The sequence below is a fragment of the Heloderma suspectum genome, chromosome 3 (genome assembly GCF_057233095.1).
Source record: "Heloderma suspectum isolate Gila_16-S chromosome 3, 16-S_ref, whole genome shotgun sequence".
In the NCBI taxonomy this organism is placed as follows: Eukaryota; Metazoa; Chordata; class Lepidosauria; order Squamata; family Helodermatidae; genus Heloderma; species Heloderma suspectum.
In genome coordinates, this window is record NC_139460.1 from 566,988 (window position 1) to 586,155 (window position 19,168).

General features: G+C 51.9%; 1 protein-coding gene across 2 annotated transcripts in view; it reads left to right on the forward strand.

Annotated features, from left to right (window-relative positions):
• Positions 1 to 17,403: 17,403 nt before the first annotated feature.
• Positions 17,404 to 19,168, forward strand: part of DCHS1 (dachsous cadherin-related 1) — a 72,353-nt gene continuing 70,588 nt past the window's right edge. For both annotated transcript variants that reach the window (XM_084842177.1, XM_084842179.1), the window contains exon 1: positions 17,404 to 17,776. The gene's annotated coding sequence lies outside the window, so the exon portion shown is untranslated. The remainder of the gene's footprint in view (positions 17,777 to 19,168) is intronic.

Here is a 19,168-nt window from a genome sequence, read left to right on the forward strand (position 1 = left end):
AGTCGTGGGTGTGTGCTCGGTGAAATGAGCTCCTGGACCTCAGGGAACAGGTTTGTTCTCTTGAGGCCAAGGTTGCTGAGCTGGAGAAGCTCAGATAGGCAGAGACATTGGTGGGTGAGACCTTCAGGACCTATTAGCTATGTCTCACTCCCAGAGTGACAGCTCCTCTACTGTCACGGAGAATCTGGGTCTCAGGGATGGAGGACATCATTCTTTGTTGTTGTTGTTCAGTTGTTCAGTCGTGTCCGACTCTTTGTGACCCCATGGACCATAGCACGCCAGGCCTTCCTGTCCTGCGCACTCTCCCGGAGCGTGCTCAAGTTCATATGCATTGCATCGGTGATGCTATCTAGCCATCTCATCCTCTGCCGTCCCCTTCTCCTTTTGCCTTCAGTCTTTCCCAGCATCAGGGTCTTTTCCAGAGAGTTTTCTCTTCGCATTAGGTGGCCAAAATATTGGAGCTTCAGCTTCACTATCTGTCCTTCCAATGAGCACTCAGGGTTGATTTCCTTTAGGATTGACTGATTGGACCTCCTTGCAGTCCAGGGAACTCGTAAGAGTCTTCTCCAGCACCACAGTTCGAAAGCATCAATTCTTCGGCGCTCAGCCTTCCTTATAGTCCAGCTCTCACAGCCATACATTACTACTGGGAAAACCATAGTTTTGATTAGACGGACCTTTGTCGGCAAGGTGATGTCTCTGCTTCTTACTATGCTGTCTAGGTTGGCCATAGCTTTCCTCCCAAGGAGCAAGCATCTTTTAATTTCATGGCTACAGTCACCGTCTGCGGTGATCTTGGAGCCCAAGAAAGTAAAATTTGTCACTGCTTCCATTTCTTCCCCTTCTATATGCCAGGAAGTGATAGGGCCAGATGCCATGATCTTAGTTTTTTTAATGTTGAGTTTCAAACCAGCTTTTGCACTCTCCTCTTTCACCCTCAACAAGAGGCTCTTTAAATCCTCTTCGCTTTCTGCCATTAGGGTGGTATCATCTGCATATCGGAGGTTGTTGATAATTCTCCCAGCAATCTGAATTCCGACCTCTGATTCATCCAACCCGGCATTTCTCATGATGTACTCTGCATATAAGTTAAATAAGCAGGGTGACAATATGCAGCCTTGTCGTACTCCTTTCCCAATTTTGAACCAATCGGTTGTTCCATGTCTGGTTCTTACTGTTGCTTGTTGACCCTCGTACAGGTTTCTCAGGAGACAGGTAAGGTGGTCTGGTACTCCCATCTCTTTAAGAATTTGCCACAGTTTGTTGCAATCCACACAATCAAAGGCTTTAGCGTAGTCAATGAAGCAGAAATAGACGTTTTTCTGGAATTCTCTTGCTTTCTCCATGATGCAGCGAATGTTGGCGATTTGATCTCTAGTTCCTCTGCCTCTTCGAAACCCAGCTTGTACTTCCGGTAGTTCTCGGTTCGCATACTGCTGAAGCCTAGCTTGTAGGATTTTGAGCATAACCTTGCTGGCATGTGACATGAGCGCAATTGTGCGGTAGTTTGAACACTCTTTGGCATTGCCCTTCTTTGGAATTGGAATGTAAACTGACCTTTTCCAGTCTTGCGGCCATTGTTGAGTGTTCCAAATTTGTTGGCATATTGAATGCAGCACTTTAACAGCATCATCTTTTAGGATTTTAAATAGCTCAGCTGGAATACTGTCATCTCCGCTAGCTTTGTTGTTACTAATGCTTCCTAAGGCCCACTTGACTTCACTCTCGAGGATGTCCAGCTCAAGTTCAGCGAGCGCACTATCATGGCTATCAGGGACATTCAGATCTTTCCTGTATAGTTCTTCTGTGTATTCTTTCCACCTCTTCTTAATCTCATCTGCTTCTGTTAGGTCCCTGCCTTCTTTGTCCTTTATCATGCCCGTCTTTGCACAAAACGTTCCCTTGAGATCTCCAATTTTCTTGAAGAGATCTCGAGTCTTTCCCATTCTGTTGTTTTCCTCGATTTCCTTGCATTGTTCATTTAAGAAGGCCTTCGTGTCCCTCCTTGCTATTCTCTGGAACTCTGCGTTCAGTTGGATATATCTTCCCCTTTCTCCCTTGCTTTTTGCGTCCCTTCTTTCCTCAGCTACTTGTAAAGCCTCATCAGACAGCCACTTGGCTTTCTTGCATTTCTTTTTCTTTGGGATGGATTTCGTTGCTGCCTCCTGAACAATGTTACGGACCTCCGTCCATAGTTCCTCAGGCACTCTGTCTATCAGGTCTAATCCCTGAAATCTATTCCTCACCTCCACTGTATATTCATCAGGGATATGATTTAGGTCATACCTGAATGGTTTAGTGCTTTTCCTGACGTTCTTCAATTTAAGCCAAAATTTTGCAAGAATCAGCTCATGATCTGAGCCACAGTCAGCTCCAGGTCTTGTTTTTACTGACTGTATGGAGCTTCTCCATCTTTGGCTGCAAAGGATGTAATCAATCTGATTTCGATATTGACCATCTGGTGACGTCCATGTGTAGAGTCGCCTCTTGTGCTGTTGGAAAAGAGTGTTTGCTATGATCAGCGTGTTCTCTTGGCAAAACTCTATTAGCTTTTGTCCTGCTTCATTTTGTACACCAAGGCCATGCCTGCCTGTTATCCTGGTGATTTCTTGACTTCCTACTTTAGCATTCCAGTCCCCTATGATGAAGAGGACATCTTTTTTTGGTGTTAGTTCTAGAAGGTGTTGTAGGTCTTCATAGAACCGATCAACCTCAGCTTCTTCAGCATCAGTGGTTGGGGCATAGACTTGAATTACTGTGATGTTGAATGGTTTGCCTTGGATTCGTACTGAGATCATTCTATCATTTTTAAGATTGTACCCCAGTACTGTTTTTCCCACCCTTTTGTTGACTATGAGTGTTACTCCATTTCTTCTAAGGGATTCTTGCCCACAATAGTAGATATGATGGTCACCTGAATTAAATTCGCCCATGCCTGTCCATTTTAGTTCGCTGATTCCCAAGATGTCGATGTTCAATCTTGCCATCTCACGTTTGACCACCTCCAGCTTACCTTGATTCATTGATCTGACATTCCAGGTTCCTAAACAATATTGTTCTTTACAGCATCGGATTTTCTTTTCACCACCAGACACATCCACAGCTGAGTGTCCTTTCGGCTTTGGCCCAGCCGCTTCACTCTTTCTGGCGCTACTTGGAAATACCCTCTGCTCTTCCCCAGTAGTATATTGGACACTTTCTGACCTGAGGGGCTCATCTTCCGGCGTCATCTCTTTTAGCCTTGTGATACGTTCCATGGGGTTTTCTTGGCAAGAATACTGGAGTGGGTTGCCATGTCCTTCTCCAGTGGACCACATTTTGTCAGAACCCTCTGCCATGACCTGTCCGTCTTGGGTGGCTCTGCATGGCATAGCTTATGGCTTCACTGAGTTACGCAAGCCCCTTCGCCACAACAAGGCAGTGATCCATGAAGGGGACATCATTCTTAGGAAGAGGGAAATGATCCCTTAGAAGGTACCCATTCCTTGGAAGATGAACAAATATTCTCTTGCACCGAGGATGTGCCTTCGAGGGGAGGGGGGCCTGTGGCAGTGGGAGATTTGATCATTAGACACATAGACAGCTGGGTTTGTGATGGGCGTTTAGACTGCATGGTGAATTTCCTGCCTGGTGCAAAGGTTGCGGATATCGTGCGCTGTCTAGATAGCCTAGCAGATAGTGCTGGGGTGGTCAGTGGTCATTGTCTATGTTGGTACCAATGACGTGAGGAGATGTAGTCCTGAGGTCCTGGAAGCCAAATTTAGCTTGCTAGATAGGAGGTTGAAATCTGGGACCAACAAGGTGTCTTTCTTGGAAACGCTACCTCTTCCACACATGGGGCGAGCCGGACAGACGAAGCTGAAGAGTCTCCATGCGTGGATGAGACGGTGGTGCTGGGAGGAGGGGTTGAGATTTGTTAGGCACTGGGGAATGTTTTGGGACAAGCCGGGCCTGTACAAGAGGGCCGGGCTCCACTTGAAGCAAAATGGAGCCAGACTGCTGGCACTAAACATAGAAAGGATGGCAGAGCAGCTTTTAAATTCAACCCTGGGGGAAAACCAACAGGATCTGGGAAGCATCCGATTCAGGTTAAATCATCCCAAAGGGATGAAGATGAACATGTTTTTGATTGCCCAAATATAGGAGAGGAGGAAATAGGCCAGGAGTACATGGTAAAACTTAATGAGAGAAGCAGGGGGATACAGTCATCAGAGAGCCAGTGTAGTGTTAGTGGTGAGAGTGACAGACTGGGAGCCGGGAGATCCGGGTTCTAGTCCCCACTTGGCCATGGAAGCTCACTGGGTGACTTTGGGCCAGTCACAGACTCTCAGCCCAACCTACCTCACAGGGTTGTTGTTGTGAGGATACAACTGAGAGGAGGAGGATAATGTAAGCCGCCTTGGGTTCCTTGCAAGAGGAAAAAAGGCGGGATATAAATGCAATAATAAATAAATAAACCTCTGGATATAAACTCTACAGGAAGGACAGGGAAGGGCGTACTGGGGGAGGTGTTGCCCTGTACGTCACAAAGGGCACAGTGTCAACTGGAATAGAACACCTAAAAGGGGTAGGCTCTTCCACAGAAGCGCTGTGGGTGAAAATAACAGGCTCCAAAACTAATTTAGTGCTAGAAACATGCTTTTGTCCCCCAGACCAGAATGCTCAGAGTGACCTTGAGATGGAAAACGAGATCGGGGAGACCTCCAAAAAGGAAATATGGTAATAATGGATGACTTCAATTACCCCCATACTGATTGGATAAATGCATGTTCCAGCCACAACAAAGACGTTAAATTTCTCGATGCCCTGAACTATTGTGCCCTAGAACAGCTGGTCATGGAACCAACCAGACGGGAGGTGGCCTTGGATTTAATTCTAAGTGTTATCACCCAGTACCTATTATGAGATGTAAATGTAGTTGAACCAGTTGGAAACAGTGATCATAGTGCTATCAGATTAATATATATTTAAGAGGAGAATTGCTCAGGAAGTCCAACACAGTCACATTTTACTTCAAAAGAGGAAATTTCTCTAAAATGAGGGAACTGGTGAAAAGGAAGTTAAAAGGAGGAGTCAAGCGAATTAAATCCCTTCAAAATGCTTGGAGATTAATCAACACCACTGTAATAGAAGCCCAGCTAAATGTATACCACAGGTTAGGAAAGGTAGGAAATGGTTAGCAAGCAGCGCTAAGGGAGCTATTAGAGAAAAGGGGGCTTCCTTCAGAAAATGGAAGCCTTGCCCAAGTGAGGAAAACAAAAGGGAGCATAAGCTTGCACAAAGGCAATGCAAGCACTGATGCAAAACAGCATTTTGAAGAGCATATCGCTAACAACATCAAGGCCAAAAATAAATAATTCTTTAAATATATCAGAAGCAGGAAACAAGCTTCGGAGGCAGTTGGACTGTTGGATGACAATGGAGTTAAAGGAGTACTGAAGGAGGACATGGAGATAGCAGAGAAGCTGAATGAATTCTTCTCATCTGTCTTCACTGCAGAAGATCTAGGACAGATACCTGTGCCTGAACTCATGTTTTCAGGAAGGGAGTCTGAGGAACTGAGGCAAATAGTGCTGACAAAAGATGACGTTTTCAACCATACTGATCAATTGAAAGCAAATAAATCACCGGGCCCAGATGGTATCCACCCTACAGTTCTCAAAGAACTCAAATATGAAACTGCTGATCTTCTAACCAAAATATGCAACGTGTCCCTAAGATCAGCCTCTATACCAGAGGACTGGAAGATGACCAATGTAACACCAATTTTCAAAAAGGGATCCAAGGGGGATCTGGGAAATTACAGGACTGTTAGCTTAATGTCTGTTCTGGGTAAATTGGGTGAAGGCATTATTAAAAATAAAATTAATAAGTATATTGAAGGATAAGCCCTGCTGAAAAAGAATCAACACAGCTTCTGAAAATGTATGTCCTGTCTCACTAACCTTTTAGAGTTCTTTGAGAGTGTCAATAAACATGTAGACAGGGGAGATCCGGCAGACAGTGTTTACTTGGACTTCCAAAAGGCTTTTGACAAAGTCCCTCACCAAAGACTCATGAGCAAACTTAGTAGTCATGGAATCAGAGGAGAGGTCCTCTTATGGATCAGCAACTGGTTAAGAACAGAAAGCAGAGAGTAGGAATCAATGGTAAGTTCTCCCAATGGAGGGAAGTAAATAGTTGGTTCCTACAGGGATCTGTATTAGGACCAATGCTTTTCAACCTGTTCATAAATGATCAGGAATTAGGAGTGAGCAGTGAAGTGGCCAAGTTTGCTGATGACACAAAATTATTTAGAGTGGTTAAAACAAAAAGGGATTGTGAAGAGCTCCAGAAGGATCTCTCCAAACTGGGAGAATGGGCATAGAAATGGCAAATGCGGTTCAGTGTAAGCAACTGGAAAGTGATGCACCTTGGGGCAAAAAATCCCAACTTCAAGTACAGCCTGATGGGATCTGAGCTCGTGGTGACTGACCACAGAAGAAATCTTGTGGTTGTGGGAACAGATCAATGAAGATGTCAACCCAGTGTGCGGCCACTGTAAAAAAGGCAAACTCCATGTTAGGCATAGTTAGAAAAGGAATTGAGAATAAAACTACCAGTATCATACTGCCCCTATACAAGTCTATAGTGCAATCCACACTTTGGAATACTGTATCCAGTTCTGGTCACCACACCTTAAGAAAGATATTGTAGAGCTAGAAAAAGTGCAGAAAAGAGCAACTAAAATGATCACGGGGCTGGAGCATCTCCCCTATGAGAGGAGGTTATAACAGCTGGGATTCTTTAGTGGCAAATTCTTAAAGAGATGGGAATACCAGACCACCTTACCTGTCTCCTGAGAAACCTGTACGAGGGTCAAGAAGCAACAGTAAGAACCGGACATGGAACAACCGACTGGTTCAAAATTGGGAAAGGAATACGACAAAGCTATATATTGTCGCCCTGTTTATTTAATTTATATGCAGAGTACATCATGAGAAACGCCTGGTTGGATGAATCTCAGGTCGGAATTAAGATTGCCGGGAGAATTATCAACAACCTCAGTTACGCAGACGATACCACATAGAATCATAGTAACATAGAATCATAGAATAGTAGGGTTGGAAGGGGCCTACAAGGCCATCGAGTCCAACCCCCTGCTCAATGCAGGAATCCAAGTCAGAGCATCCCTGACAGGTGGCTGTCCAGCCTTGTCTTGAATGCTTCCAGTGTGGGAGAGCCCACCACCTCCCTAGATAATGGGGACCACCCTAATGGCAGAAAGCGAAGAGGATCTCAAGAGCCTCTTGTTGAGGGTGAAAGAGGAGAGTGCAAAAGCTGGTTTGAAACTCAACATTAAAAAAATGAAGGTCATGGCATCTGGCCCCATCACTTCCTGGCATATGGAAGGGGAAGAAATGGAAGCAGTGACAGATTTTATTTTCTTGGGCTCCAAGATCACCGCAGACGGTGACTGTAGCCATGAAATTAAAAGGCGCTTGCTCCTTGGCAGGAAAGCTAAGGGGTCATGAAGAGTCATGGGGTCATGAAGAGTCGGACACGACTTAACGACTGAACAACAACAAGGGGAGACAAGATAGAGGTGTAAAAATTCTGCATGGTGTGGAGAATGTGGATAGGGAAACATTTTCTCCATCTCTCAAAATACTAGAACCCAGGGTCATCATATGAAACTGACTGGTGAGAGATTCAGGACAGATAAAAGGAAGCTCTGATTCTGTGATTCTAAGTACTTCTTCACACAGCACATAGTTAAACTGTGGAATTTGCTACTACAGAATACAGTGATGGCCACCAATTGGATTTAAAAGGGGGTTGGACAAATTCCTGGAGGAATCATAGAATAGTAGGGTTGGAAGGGGCCTATAAGACCATCAAGTTCAACCCCCAAGGAAAAGGCTATCAATGTCTACTAGTCTTGAGGGCTATGTGCTACCTCCAGTACCAGAGGCAGTGAGCCCATGTACACCAGTACATGCTGGGGAACATGTGTGGGAGGGTGGTGTTGTGCTCATACCCTGCTTGTGGGTTCCTGGTCGACAGGTGTTTGGCCACTGTGTGAACAGAATGCTGGACTAGATGGACCCTTGGTCTAATCCAGCAGGGCTCTTCTTATGTTCTTAACTGCTTTATGGGCTAGTGGACCATTTCCAGGCACAATTCAAAGTGCTGGTTATGACCTACAAAGCCCTAAATGACTCAGGACCAGGTTATCTGAAAAGCTGCCTTGTCCCAAATGAGCCGGCCTGAGTCTGAAGACCCTTGGGAGAGGTCCTCCTGTCTGTCCTGCATATAGGCATTCTGGAAGGGGCCTTTGCAGTGGCTGCTCCCAAGCTCTAGAACTCCTTGCCAATGGAGACCTGTCTAGCCCCTTCTGTGATTACCTTCCACTAGCAGGCAAAGATATTTATTATTCAGAGAGGCCACTGGACTCTTTGACTGACTTGTTTGGGCTGCTGGAAACGTTGCAATTCTTCAACTCCCACACTGGAGGCGTTCAAGACGAGGCTGGACAGCCATTTGTCAGGGATGCTGTGACTTGGATTCCTGCATTGAGCAGGGGGTTGGACTCGATGGCCCTGTAGGCCCCTTCCAACCCTACGATTCTATTAACGGTCTCTGATTTAATCCATTTAAAAATATATAATGCTTTACATCCCGGGTTTTATGCCCTGAACACCATTTTGTTTATTGTACCTCATATTATACTGCTGTTAGCTGTTTTGACCCCCATTTGGTGTAAAGGCAGGTGCACATTTAGCGAATAAGCCTGGCACGGATTACACCCACTCTGCCTCGTTCCCTGCCTCCCAGGTGGATGCTTTGCTTAAGCTGCGTCTCCATTCCCCCAGGCCTTGCTAGCGTTTGCTTTTATAGGGTATCATCCCTAGCAGCATATTTGGCAGGAACACAAGAGAGAGCCTTTCCAGCCTTCAGAATCACCCTGCACTCCCATTTCGCTAGTAATTACCCATCACTACTGAGGTCCTGGGAGCCTGTCATTGCAAGCAGAGAGAAAGTGCCCATAGAATCATAGAATAGTAGGGCTGGAAGAGGCCTACAAGACCATCAAGTCCAACCCCCTGCTCAATGCAGGAATCCAACTCAGAGCATCCCCGACAGATGACTGTCCAGCCTCATATTGAAGGCCTCCAGTGTGGGACAGCCCACTAACTCCCTAGGGAATGGGTTCCATTGTCGTATTGCTCTAACCGTCAGGATGTTTCTCCTGATGTTCAGCAGAATCTGGCTTCCTGTATCTTGAGTCCATGATTCCGTGTCCTGCACTCTGGGATGATCAAGAAGGGATCCTGGCCTTCTTCTCTGTGACAACCTTTCAAGTACTTGAAGAGTGCTATCATATCTCCCCTCGGTCTTCTCTTCTCAAGGCTAAACATGCCCAGTTCTTTCAGTCTCTCCTCACAGGGCTTTGTTTCCAGTCCCCTGATTATCTTTGTTGCCCTCCTCTGAACACTCTCCAGCTTGTCTGCAGCCTTCTTAAAATGCATTTGGTTTCTTTTTCCTAGGTGCAGAACTTGGCATTTATCCCTATTAAATTTCATTCTCTTGTTTTCTGCCCAGCGCTCCAGTCTATCCAGATCACTTTGAATTCTCTTTCTGTCTTCCAGGGTATTGGCTATCCTGCCCAATTTTGATCAGCATTCCCTGCACCTCCTCCTCCAAGTCATTCATACAAATGTGGAAGAGCACTGGGCCCAGGACTGAGCCCTGCGGTACCCCACTCATTACCTCTCCCCAGTTTGAGACGGTCCCATTGATAAGCACTCTTTGAGTCCGATTCTGTAGCCAACTGTGGATCCACCGGATCGTTGTCTCGTCTAGCCCACTTTGAGCTAGTCTGCTCATCAGGATATCATGGGGCACTTTGTCAAAAGCTTTGCTGATGTCGAGGTATATGATGTCCACAGCATTCCCACGATCCACAAGGGAGGGTACCTGATCCAATAATGAGATCAGATTCGTCTGGCGGGATTTGTTCTTGACAAATCCACGTTCACTTCGAGTAATCACTGCGTTGTTTTCAATGTGCTTACAAGGAGAAGGAGAAAGTGTGTGTGTGTATAAGCAATAACTCTGCAACAGTTTTCTGGAATAGGGCAAAATTGGGGTGGGGGGAGATCATAGAATCATAGAATAGTAGGGTTGGAAGGGGCCTACAAGGCCATCGAGTCCAACCCCCTGCTGAATGCAGGAATCCAAGTCGGAGCATCAAACTTGGATTCCTGATGCTCTCAGGGGGAGTCTTCAGAGGCTGCACTCAAGAACTGAGGATTTTGGCTTCTCAAGGCACACTGGGAAACAGGAAAGAGGAATAACTACATGGCAGATTGCTGGAATGAGGCAAAATGGGGGGGTGCTATCACAGGGAGCCTATTAGTTGCTCTCTATTCATAATAATCATAATATCTGTCAGAGCAATACGACAATGGAACCCATTACCTAGGGTAGTGGTGGGCTGTCCTACAGTGGAGGCATTCAAGATGAGGCTGGCCAGCCATCTGTCAGGGAGGCTTTGACTTGGATTCCTGCACTGAGCAGGGGGGTGGACTCGATGGTCTTATAGGCCCCTTCCAGCCCTACTAGTCTATGATTCTGTGATAATGTAGGAGCAGGGGGGAGCCTGGACATGGCTGGGAAACAACCTGTCTCATTGGTTGAGCAGCCCCTGCCAGTTTGATGACATTCAGTTCTACTCTTCCCACCACACTTGGAAGTATAGTCCTTTCAAGTGCTGTGTGACCCCTGAAAACTGGATTTCTAAGGTACGGTATACTTGGCTTATCTTGCTTCGTGAGTCCCTGATGGACCAAAGCTGATTCTTTGAAAACCCGGATAATGCGGTTCTCATGCCGTTGTCATGAAGATCCCCCTTGGACATTCCTGCCAGGGATGCATAGCTAGCCCTGTATCTGATGATGTTCTGCCAGCAGGAAAATACATTTTACTTAGCCATGGCCCATAAGGTTGACTTGTAAATATGCTGTAATTGGTTTTAACTGGCTGTTTTTAGTCATTTTATTGATGTTTTACCTGCTTTCTTTTTATGTCTTTTACTTGGTATTCTACTGTAGTTTTATTGTATTTGATTACATTTTATTGTATTTGTATTATTGCTGTTAGCTGCCTTGAACATCAACTGGTGAAAAGACAGGCTACAAGTGTAACAAGGACAAAGACAAAGAAGTGGAGGGAGAAGGCATTCATAGAATCATAGAATCGTAGGGTTGGAAGGGGCCTACAAGGCCATCGAGTCCAACCCCAGCTCAATGCAGGAATCCCAGTCAGAGCATCCCTGACAGATGGCTGTCCAGCCTCGTCTTGAACGCCTCCAGTGTGGGAGAGCCCACCACCTCCCTAGGTTATTGGTTCCATTGTCGTACTGCTCTAACAGTCAGGAAGTTTTTCCTGATGTTCAGCCGGAATGTGGCTTCCTGTCACTTGAGCCCATGATTCCGTGTCCTGCACTCTGGGATGATCAAGAAGAGATCCTGGCCTTCTTCTCTGTGACAACCTTTCAAGTCCTTGAAGAGTGCTATCATATCTCCCCTCAGTCTTCTCTTCTCAAGGCTAAACATGCCCAGTTCTTTCAGTCTCTCTTCAGAGGGCTTTGTTTCCAGTCCCTTGATCATCTTTGTTGCCCTCCTCTGAACCCTCTCCAGTTTGTCTGCATCCTTCTTCAAGTGCGGTGCCCAGAACTGGACACAGTACTCCAGATGAGGCCTAACTAGTGCTGAGTAGAGGGGAACTAGTACTTCCCAAGATTTGGAAACTATGCTTCTATTAATGCAGCCCCAAAGAGCATTGGCCTTTTTTGCAGTCACATCACATTGTTGGCTCATATTCAGCGTGTGATCGACAACAATTCCAAGATCCTTTTCGCTTGTCGTGTTGTTGAGCCATGTATCCCCCATCTTGTAACTGTGCATTTGGTTTCTTTTTCCTAGGTGCAGAACTTGGCATTTATCCCTATTCAATGTCATTCTGTTGTTTTCTGCCCAGCGCTCCAGTCTATCCAGATCACTTTGAATTTTGTTTCTGTCTTCCAAAGTATTAGCTATCCCGCCCAATGTTGTGTCATCTGCAAATTGGAACAGCATTCCCTGCACCTCCTCCTCCAAGTCATTCATACAAATGTTGAAGAGCACTGGGCCCAGGACTGAGGCCTGCGGTACCCCACTCGTTACCTCTCCCCAGTTTGAGAAGGTCCCATTGATAAGCACTCTTTGAGTCCGATTCTGTAGCCAACTGTGGATCCACCAGATCATTGTTTCATCTCGCCCACTTTGAGCTAGTTTGCTCATCAGGATATCATAGGGCCCTTTGTCGAAAGCTTTGCTGAAGTCAAGGTATATGATGTCTACAGCATTCCCACGGTCCAAAAGGGAGGTGACTTGATCCAAAAATGAGATCAGATTCATCTGGCAGGACTTGTTCTTGACAAATCCATGTTGGCTTCGAGTAATCACGGCATTGTTTTCAAGGTGCTTCCAGATGGATTGCTTTATCATCTGCTCCAGAATTCTTTCCTGGGATCTCTTTTCTCCTGACTTCAAGTGCCCTGTCAAATCACAGCTTGTCAGCCTGGACCTCACGAAGCTGCTGGTTGAGTCCTTCTGGCAGACCAGCCACTCTTATCACAAGGTGGAAAGCGATCCACAGCCCAGAGCGCCAGGGCTGCCTGTGGCAGGGAAGACTTGCTGCTGTGGCTGCCACCGCTGCTGCTCTCAGCCGTGTTGTTCTGCCACTGTCAAAGTTCATGGCGGTGCTTTACGGGCTAGCATGAGCAAAAACGAGGTCTTTGCTCTGAGGAGCTTACAGGGTACAGCTACCTTTTGACAGAAGACAGCAGGACAAAGAGTGGTGCGGACAGGCCACCTGGGTCCTGACAGAGAGAAGCAGAGGGAGGAGTGCAAAGGGCCGTGCTAGCCGGCAGGGCTGAGCAGAGGCAACGACACACCTGCTGCGCTGGAAGAGGAGGACAAGAGGTCAGGAGGCCGAAGGCTTCTTAGGGAAGTCAGGCTAGGGATGAGCAGAGCGCTGATCTTCCGTTGATCCCCTTGGCCAGAGCTCCTCTCACTAGTAGGTCAACAGGGTAGCGACCCTCATGGCAGCAGCCCCTTGTGAAGAACTCCTTCACCTCTGGCACTCCTGTCTGTCATGGAGCTCAGCTTGTGAAGGTGCAGGAGCCTGCCGGGAGAAGGTAGGTTGGCAACTCGCAAAACAGCCAAGAGCTGCTGGCCATGGGGTTGGCCCTGCCTGGGCTGCACAAAAGGGGGTACGGGGTGGGTCTTGGGGAGAGTGCAGGGAAGCAGGGAGAGGGGGGGGCGGTTGGCAGCAAATGGCTAACCCCCCCCCTTGCCCTGCCTGTTCTCCAACCACCAACCATTTGGGGGCTTCTCAGATTTTGTGTAGCCCCCCCAAGGTTGACATGGCTTCCTCCTAAGACGGCGGTACTGGCCATGAGAGCTCGAAGCTACCGTGTGCTGGTATTCTTGGCCCCGCCCCCTTGCCTTTGACCCCACCCCCAATAGGGCCTGTCGGCTAGCATGGCCCTTGCACAGTTACAAGGTGGGGGACACGTGGCTCAACAGCACGACAAGTGAGAAGGACCTTGGAATTGTTGTTGATCACAAGCTGAATAGGAGCCAACAATGTGATGTGGCTGCAAAAAAGGCCAATGCCTTTTTGGGCTGCATTAATAGAAGCATCGCTTCCAAATCCCGGGAAGTACTAGTTCCCCTCTACTCAGCACTGGTTAGGCCTCATCTGGAGTACTGTGTCCAGTTCTGGGCACCACACTTTAAGAAGGATGCAGACAAACTGGAGAGGGTTCAGAGGGGGGCAACAAAGATGTTCAGGGGACTGGGAAAAAAGCCCTATGAAGAGAGACTGAAGGAACTGGGCATGTTTCGCCTTGAGAAGAATGAGGGGAGATAGGATAGTGCTCTTAAGTCCTTGAAAGGTTGTCCCATAGAGGAAGGCCAGGATCTCTTCTTGGTCATCCCAGAGTGCAGAACATGGAATCATGGGCTCAAGTTACAGGAAGCCAGATTCCGGCATCAGGAAAAACTTCCTGACTGTTAAAGCAATACGACAATGGAACCCATTCCCTAGGGAGGTGGTGGGCTCTCCCACACTGGAGGCGTTCAAGGTGAGGCTGGACAGCCACCTGTCAGGGATGCTCTGACTTGGATTCCTGCATTGAGCAGGGGGCTGGACTCAATGGCCTTGTGGGCCCCTTCCAACCCTACTATTCTATGATTCTATGAATAGCTTCTCCAAAACGGAACCTGGGTATCGGGCTGAAAGACATGCAGCAAGCAGGGCAGGGGAGAGAGATGTGGGGGCACAAGACATCCATGGGGGGGCTTTGCTCTGCCCCACCCAGCTGCTACAGTGGAGCGGTGGCTGCTCTTGGGTCCTTGTGTCTGGCGCCCAAAGACAAGGCGCCTGTCACGTCCTCAAGAGAGGTGCCTTAGGCTGCACGTGTTCCTGCGAGTGTTCTGCAGACAGTCTGTTTGTGCAAGGTGCCCTTTCTCCTGGCTTCCCAACAGCTGAGCTCGCCCTGGTGTGGTTTAGGCATGCTCAACCTGAGGCGAGAGGGGGACAGCCTTCTTGCCTGAGTTACAGTCTCGGGGGGGGGGGAGGGATCTACTGGTGGTGGTGTGCTGTGATTGGGTGCTGACTTGCACCACATATCCTATACTTTGTCAAGGCCATGTGGGCACGGGGGATATTTCTTGGATTAATTCCCCTGCGCTACTGGGAGAGTTGTCCATGCATCAGCTCTGAGCGCAGCATAAGGATCTGCCATTGACAGGGGCACAGTCATCTGGGTAGGGGTCCCACATGAGTGTGCTCTCTCCTGAACTGCCCCATCTCACCCACAGCTCTGCCCTACCGGCACAGCGGCTGCACTGGTGGAGTGTTCCGCTGGCGTCTGTCATGGCAGTGTATCTGGTGCTGCCCTGGTACAGCAGGGCTTCTGCCATATCCCATAGCTTTCTGCCAGCATAGCTGGAATACAGGATCATGCCTTGAGGATGCAATCCCAAATCCCACTGGGCACGCTGGGACCTACTTCTGTGTAAATATGCAGAGGCAAAGGCTGGGGGGGGAGGACCGGTCATTTCTTAGTTCTCACTCATCCCGGGTCTTCTCTCGGCGGCGGGGTGGGTTGGGGACAGGCCTCAGAGTACCAGAATACCTCTTGGAGCAGGTACAAAGACATCAAGCAGGGATTCTGGTTAGCCCCAGAAGCTGTTCTGAATGTCAAGCCTGGAGCACCGTGTACCTCGCAATTGCGCTACTGTAATCCCAGAAGCTTCGAGTGATGAAGATTTAGGCTGCTATAAGGTTAACAGGTGCAGCCAGGTGGGACCATATTACACTGATCTGAAAGATTCTGCTCTGGTTGCCTATTTGCTATTGGGCCCTATTCAAAGTGATGGTGCTGAAGACACTTTGGGACACAAATACCTGAAGGAATGCCTCTGCCTGCAGCAGCCTGCCCATGTTTTGAGATTTGCAGAGGACGCCCTTCCCAAGGTGCCTTCTAGTCCCCGTGTGACAACCAGAGGGAGAGCCTTCTCTGTTGTGGCACCCTGTTTGTGGAACACCCTAGGGAGGCCTGTCTAGTGACAACCTTGCAATCATTTCAGCGCCAGTTCAAAATCTGTCTGTTTCCCACGCATTTTAGACTGTTTTATGGGTTTCTACTGCCTTTTATTATGGCACTGTTGTATTGTTATTTTTATAATGTTATTGCTGTATTGTATTGTTTTATTTGTTTATAAATATCTAAACTGAAAATAAAGACCAACCCCAGCATTCCATCACACCTCAGAGTGCAGAAGAGTCAAAACCCATTTGGGGAAGGGGCTGTAATTCAAAGGTGGAGCCCCTGCTTTGCATGCAGAAGATCCCAGATTTGATCCCCAGCAGAATCTCCAGGAGGGGCTGGGGAAGACCCCGGCCAGAAACCTGGGTGAGCCACTGCTGCCGGCCTGTTACTGGTGCCACTGGATAATTCGGGAGGGGCTCAGGCAGCTACGTGTGTGGCTTCCACCGTGAAGCACAGGCACATCGCTTGAGAGCAGTGCTGTGGCCCTGGCAAGGCCCATTTCCCCTCCCGGCTCTCCCACGGGCCCTCCAGCCTTGGAGACAAGGTGGGAAGCGTGGCCAGGCAGTGGTGCTCAGGGGAAGACCAGACTCGGGATAAAAGGTAATCGGCTGTAAGTGCCCCTGAGCAGGTGCAGAGTGCCCTTCCTGCAACGCAAATCAGGCCCATGGCTCCAGGGAGGCGGTGCCCTTCCTGCCGCCCAGCAGCTGGTTCTTCAGAAGGGCTGCACAGCTCAGACACTAAGACAACGGGGCTGAAGCCCACTTGTCCCTCCCTGCCTGCCTGCCCACCCGGAGGCCGGCCTCCCTAGGCCTGGTGCCCTCCAGCATTCCTGGCCCTTGGCTGTGCTGGCTGGGGCTGATGGGAATCGAAGTCCAAAACAGCTGGAGAGCACTAGGCTTGGGGAGGGGGGAGGCACAGCCGGGGAGGGGAGGGGGAGAGTACGGGGAGGAAGGCCCGCTGGAGGAGCGGGCAGGATGGAACGGGCAGAGGCCCAGGGGGCCCAGGGCCGACCTACCCTCAGGCAGAGGCCATCCCCCCAGTCTCAGTCATGTGGGGGCACCAGTGAGTGAAAGGGGCCGGAAGGCGGAGCTGTGTGCGGCCCCCCCCCCCCGGCCTGCAAAGCTGCTCTCCTTTGCGGCGGAGGGGCTGTCTCGGCCCCTCCACGGCCAGTCCGGGCGGCCTTCGCACACAGAATGGGGAGGGGGGGGTCTTGGCCACAGGCAGCAAAATGTCTCCGGCTGGCTGGGCGTATCGCCCCCGCCCGCCCGCGTGTTCGGAGGCGCGCAAGGACACGACATCCGCCGCCACGGAGGCTCCGTCGCGAGCCCAATCCCACCCGTAAGCCCCGCTATCTGGGGCGGGCGGCCTGATGCCGGAAGGGGCTTCGCCTCTTCTCACCTTTGCAGGACCAAGCGGCTCTTCCTCGCTCAGGGGGTCGCGCATCGCATCGCCGGGCTGGAAACAAAAGGGCCGGGGGGGCTTCCGCGGCGGCAGAGTCGCCCTGGAGTCGCGCAGACACGAGGCGGACGCCGTCGATTCGAGCCGTGCGTTCAACGTCCCCGGAGTCTTACCCGACTAGGGGTGACTTCCGCGGCCGCCTCTCCGGGGCACGGCGACTCGCCTCCTCCGCCGGCGCCCTCTGAGCATGTGCTGTGAGCTGCCCGCTCCTCCCCTTCTCCCGCCCTCGCCCCACCGCATTCGGGGCGTCGGGCAGCGCCCTGGCCCACGGGAGGGGCATTCCCTCGGCCGGAGGGGGGCGGCTTCTCCCCGCTCCGAGCGAGGCAGGCACGTAGATGCTCCTCGGGCAGACGCCGCCCCCGCCCCCCCTCGCGCCTTCGGGGAAGGGGAGCCGGCGGAGCCGCGCGCGAAAGGGGGCGCGGGCCGACAGGAGGGGGCGCGGCGAAAGGAGGGCCGGGCCGGAGCGAGCGGGCAGGCGGGCCAGGCAGCGCGGATCGGGTTTCAGCGGAGCTGCCGCCGCCCGCCCGCTGCGTCCGTCCTTTCTTGCCTGCCAGCCGCGCCGAGCGGGCCGCGGTTCTGGCGGCGTCGGCACAGGGCGCCTCTCCGCGGCCCGAGACGGAGCCCTCCACGGCCGGAGCGCCACTCGGATGGCCAGGAGCGAGGATGAACGTAGGTGACCGAAGCGCCCGGACGCGCCGTCGCGCTGCGCCCCGTCGAGCCCGCCGTGTCGCGCTCCCAGGCCGGGAGGGGGCCTCCCGCGGCTCGAGGACGGCAGACGGAGGATCTGCCGCTCCCTTCCAAGCGCCGCGCTTTGGACGGGGCCGCGCCGGCAGCCCCCATGCCCGCGCCGCCGGGACCCCTGGCCAGGCCCCGCGTTACTTCTGTCCGCCCCCCCGACAGCGCAGGAACCCAGAAGGGCCCTCCCGGGCTTGTACGGAGGGGACGGGGAGGGGCTGGGGCTGCCGTCGGGTCAGGCTGCGTGCGCGTTGCTTGCAGGGGCTCGGCGAGGGCAAGGGGGCTCCCGGCTCAGGTTTCAGAGGCCGGGCCGGGCCCCGCCTCGCCTGCTGCACTCCCCCCGCACTCGGCGCTGGGCAAATTGGAACCAGCTGCGGCGCTTTGGCGACTGCGCGCGTCCTGCCGCTGATGCCGCCGCCGCCGCCGAGGTCACTCCTGCCCGCAGCCTCGCGCTCTGGGCCGGCTTCAGCCCCTTTCTCCCAAGAGCGCGGCCGGCCGGCCTCTCCTCCCCCTGCTCTTGGGCTGGGCTACGGGGCGACTGATCCAAGAGAAGCCCCCCCCGTCTTAGGTTGGCGGGGAGTGTCCTTCCCGCGGGGAAGGGGGGGGGAACTCCGCTCCCTGGCTGGATCGGTGCTTTCCTGCTCAAGAAGCAGCCCCCCCCCGCCGCCGCCTTGGGAACTGATCCCAGGAGTCCTGGCCGGTCCCCAGGCTCGAAGGGTTCGTGGACGCGTTGCGCACATTCTCTACACGCAATCCGCCCGTCGCCGGCCTAGCGGGTTAAGAGGGAGGGCGTTTGCCGCCAAGAGGCCCCCCGCGGTTAGCGGGGAAGGGGGCGAGCTCTGCGAGCGATGGCGGCGGTGCGGAAGCGCTCGCACCCCGGGCCGCGCCGCGATGCCCCGCGCCCCGCTCGGCGACGGGGCCCCCCCGCGGCTGCCGCCGTTGAATGAGCGTGCTCTGGCGGACGAGCGGCGGGCAGCCCGGCCTCCGCAGGCCCCTCCACCCCGGGGCCGTGCGCGGGGCGGCTTGGCTCGCGCGGCGAGAGCGCGCCGCGGCCTGGGGCGGCTTCCCGAGCCGCGGCTGGGGCCGGCGCCCGCGGAGCCCGGCTCTGCGCGCGGCCGGCTGCCCGGCGGGCTGCGCTCCCGCCGCGCTCGGGAGAGGGAGGCCCCGGTCCGCGGGGCTGCAGCCCGCCCCGCAGTGGGGAGCAGCTACGGCAGGGGGAGCGAGCGGTGGGCCGCAGCCAAGGCGCCGAGACAAAGGCAGCGCGCGGGGCGGGAGCGGCGGCGGAGACAAAGGGGGGCCGCGGCCAGCCCTCGCCGCCCCGCCCGC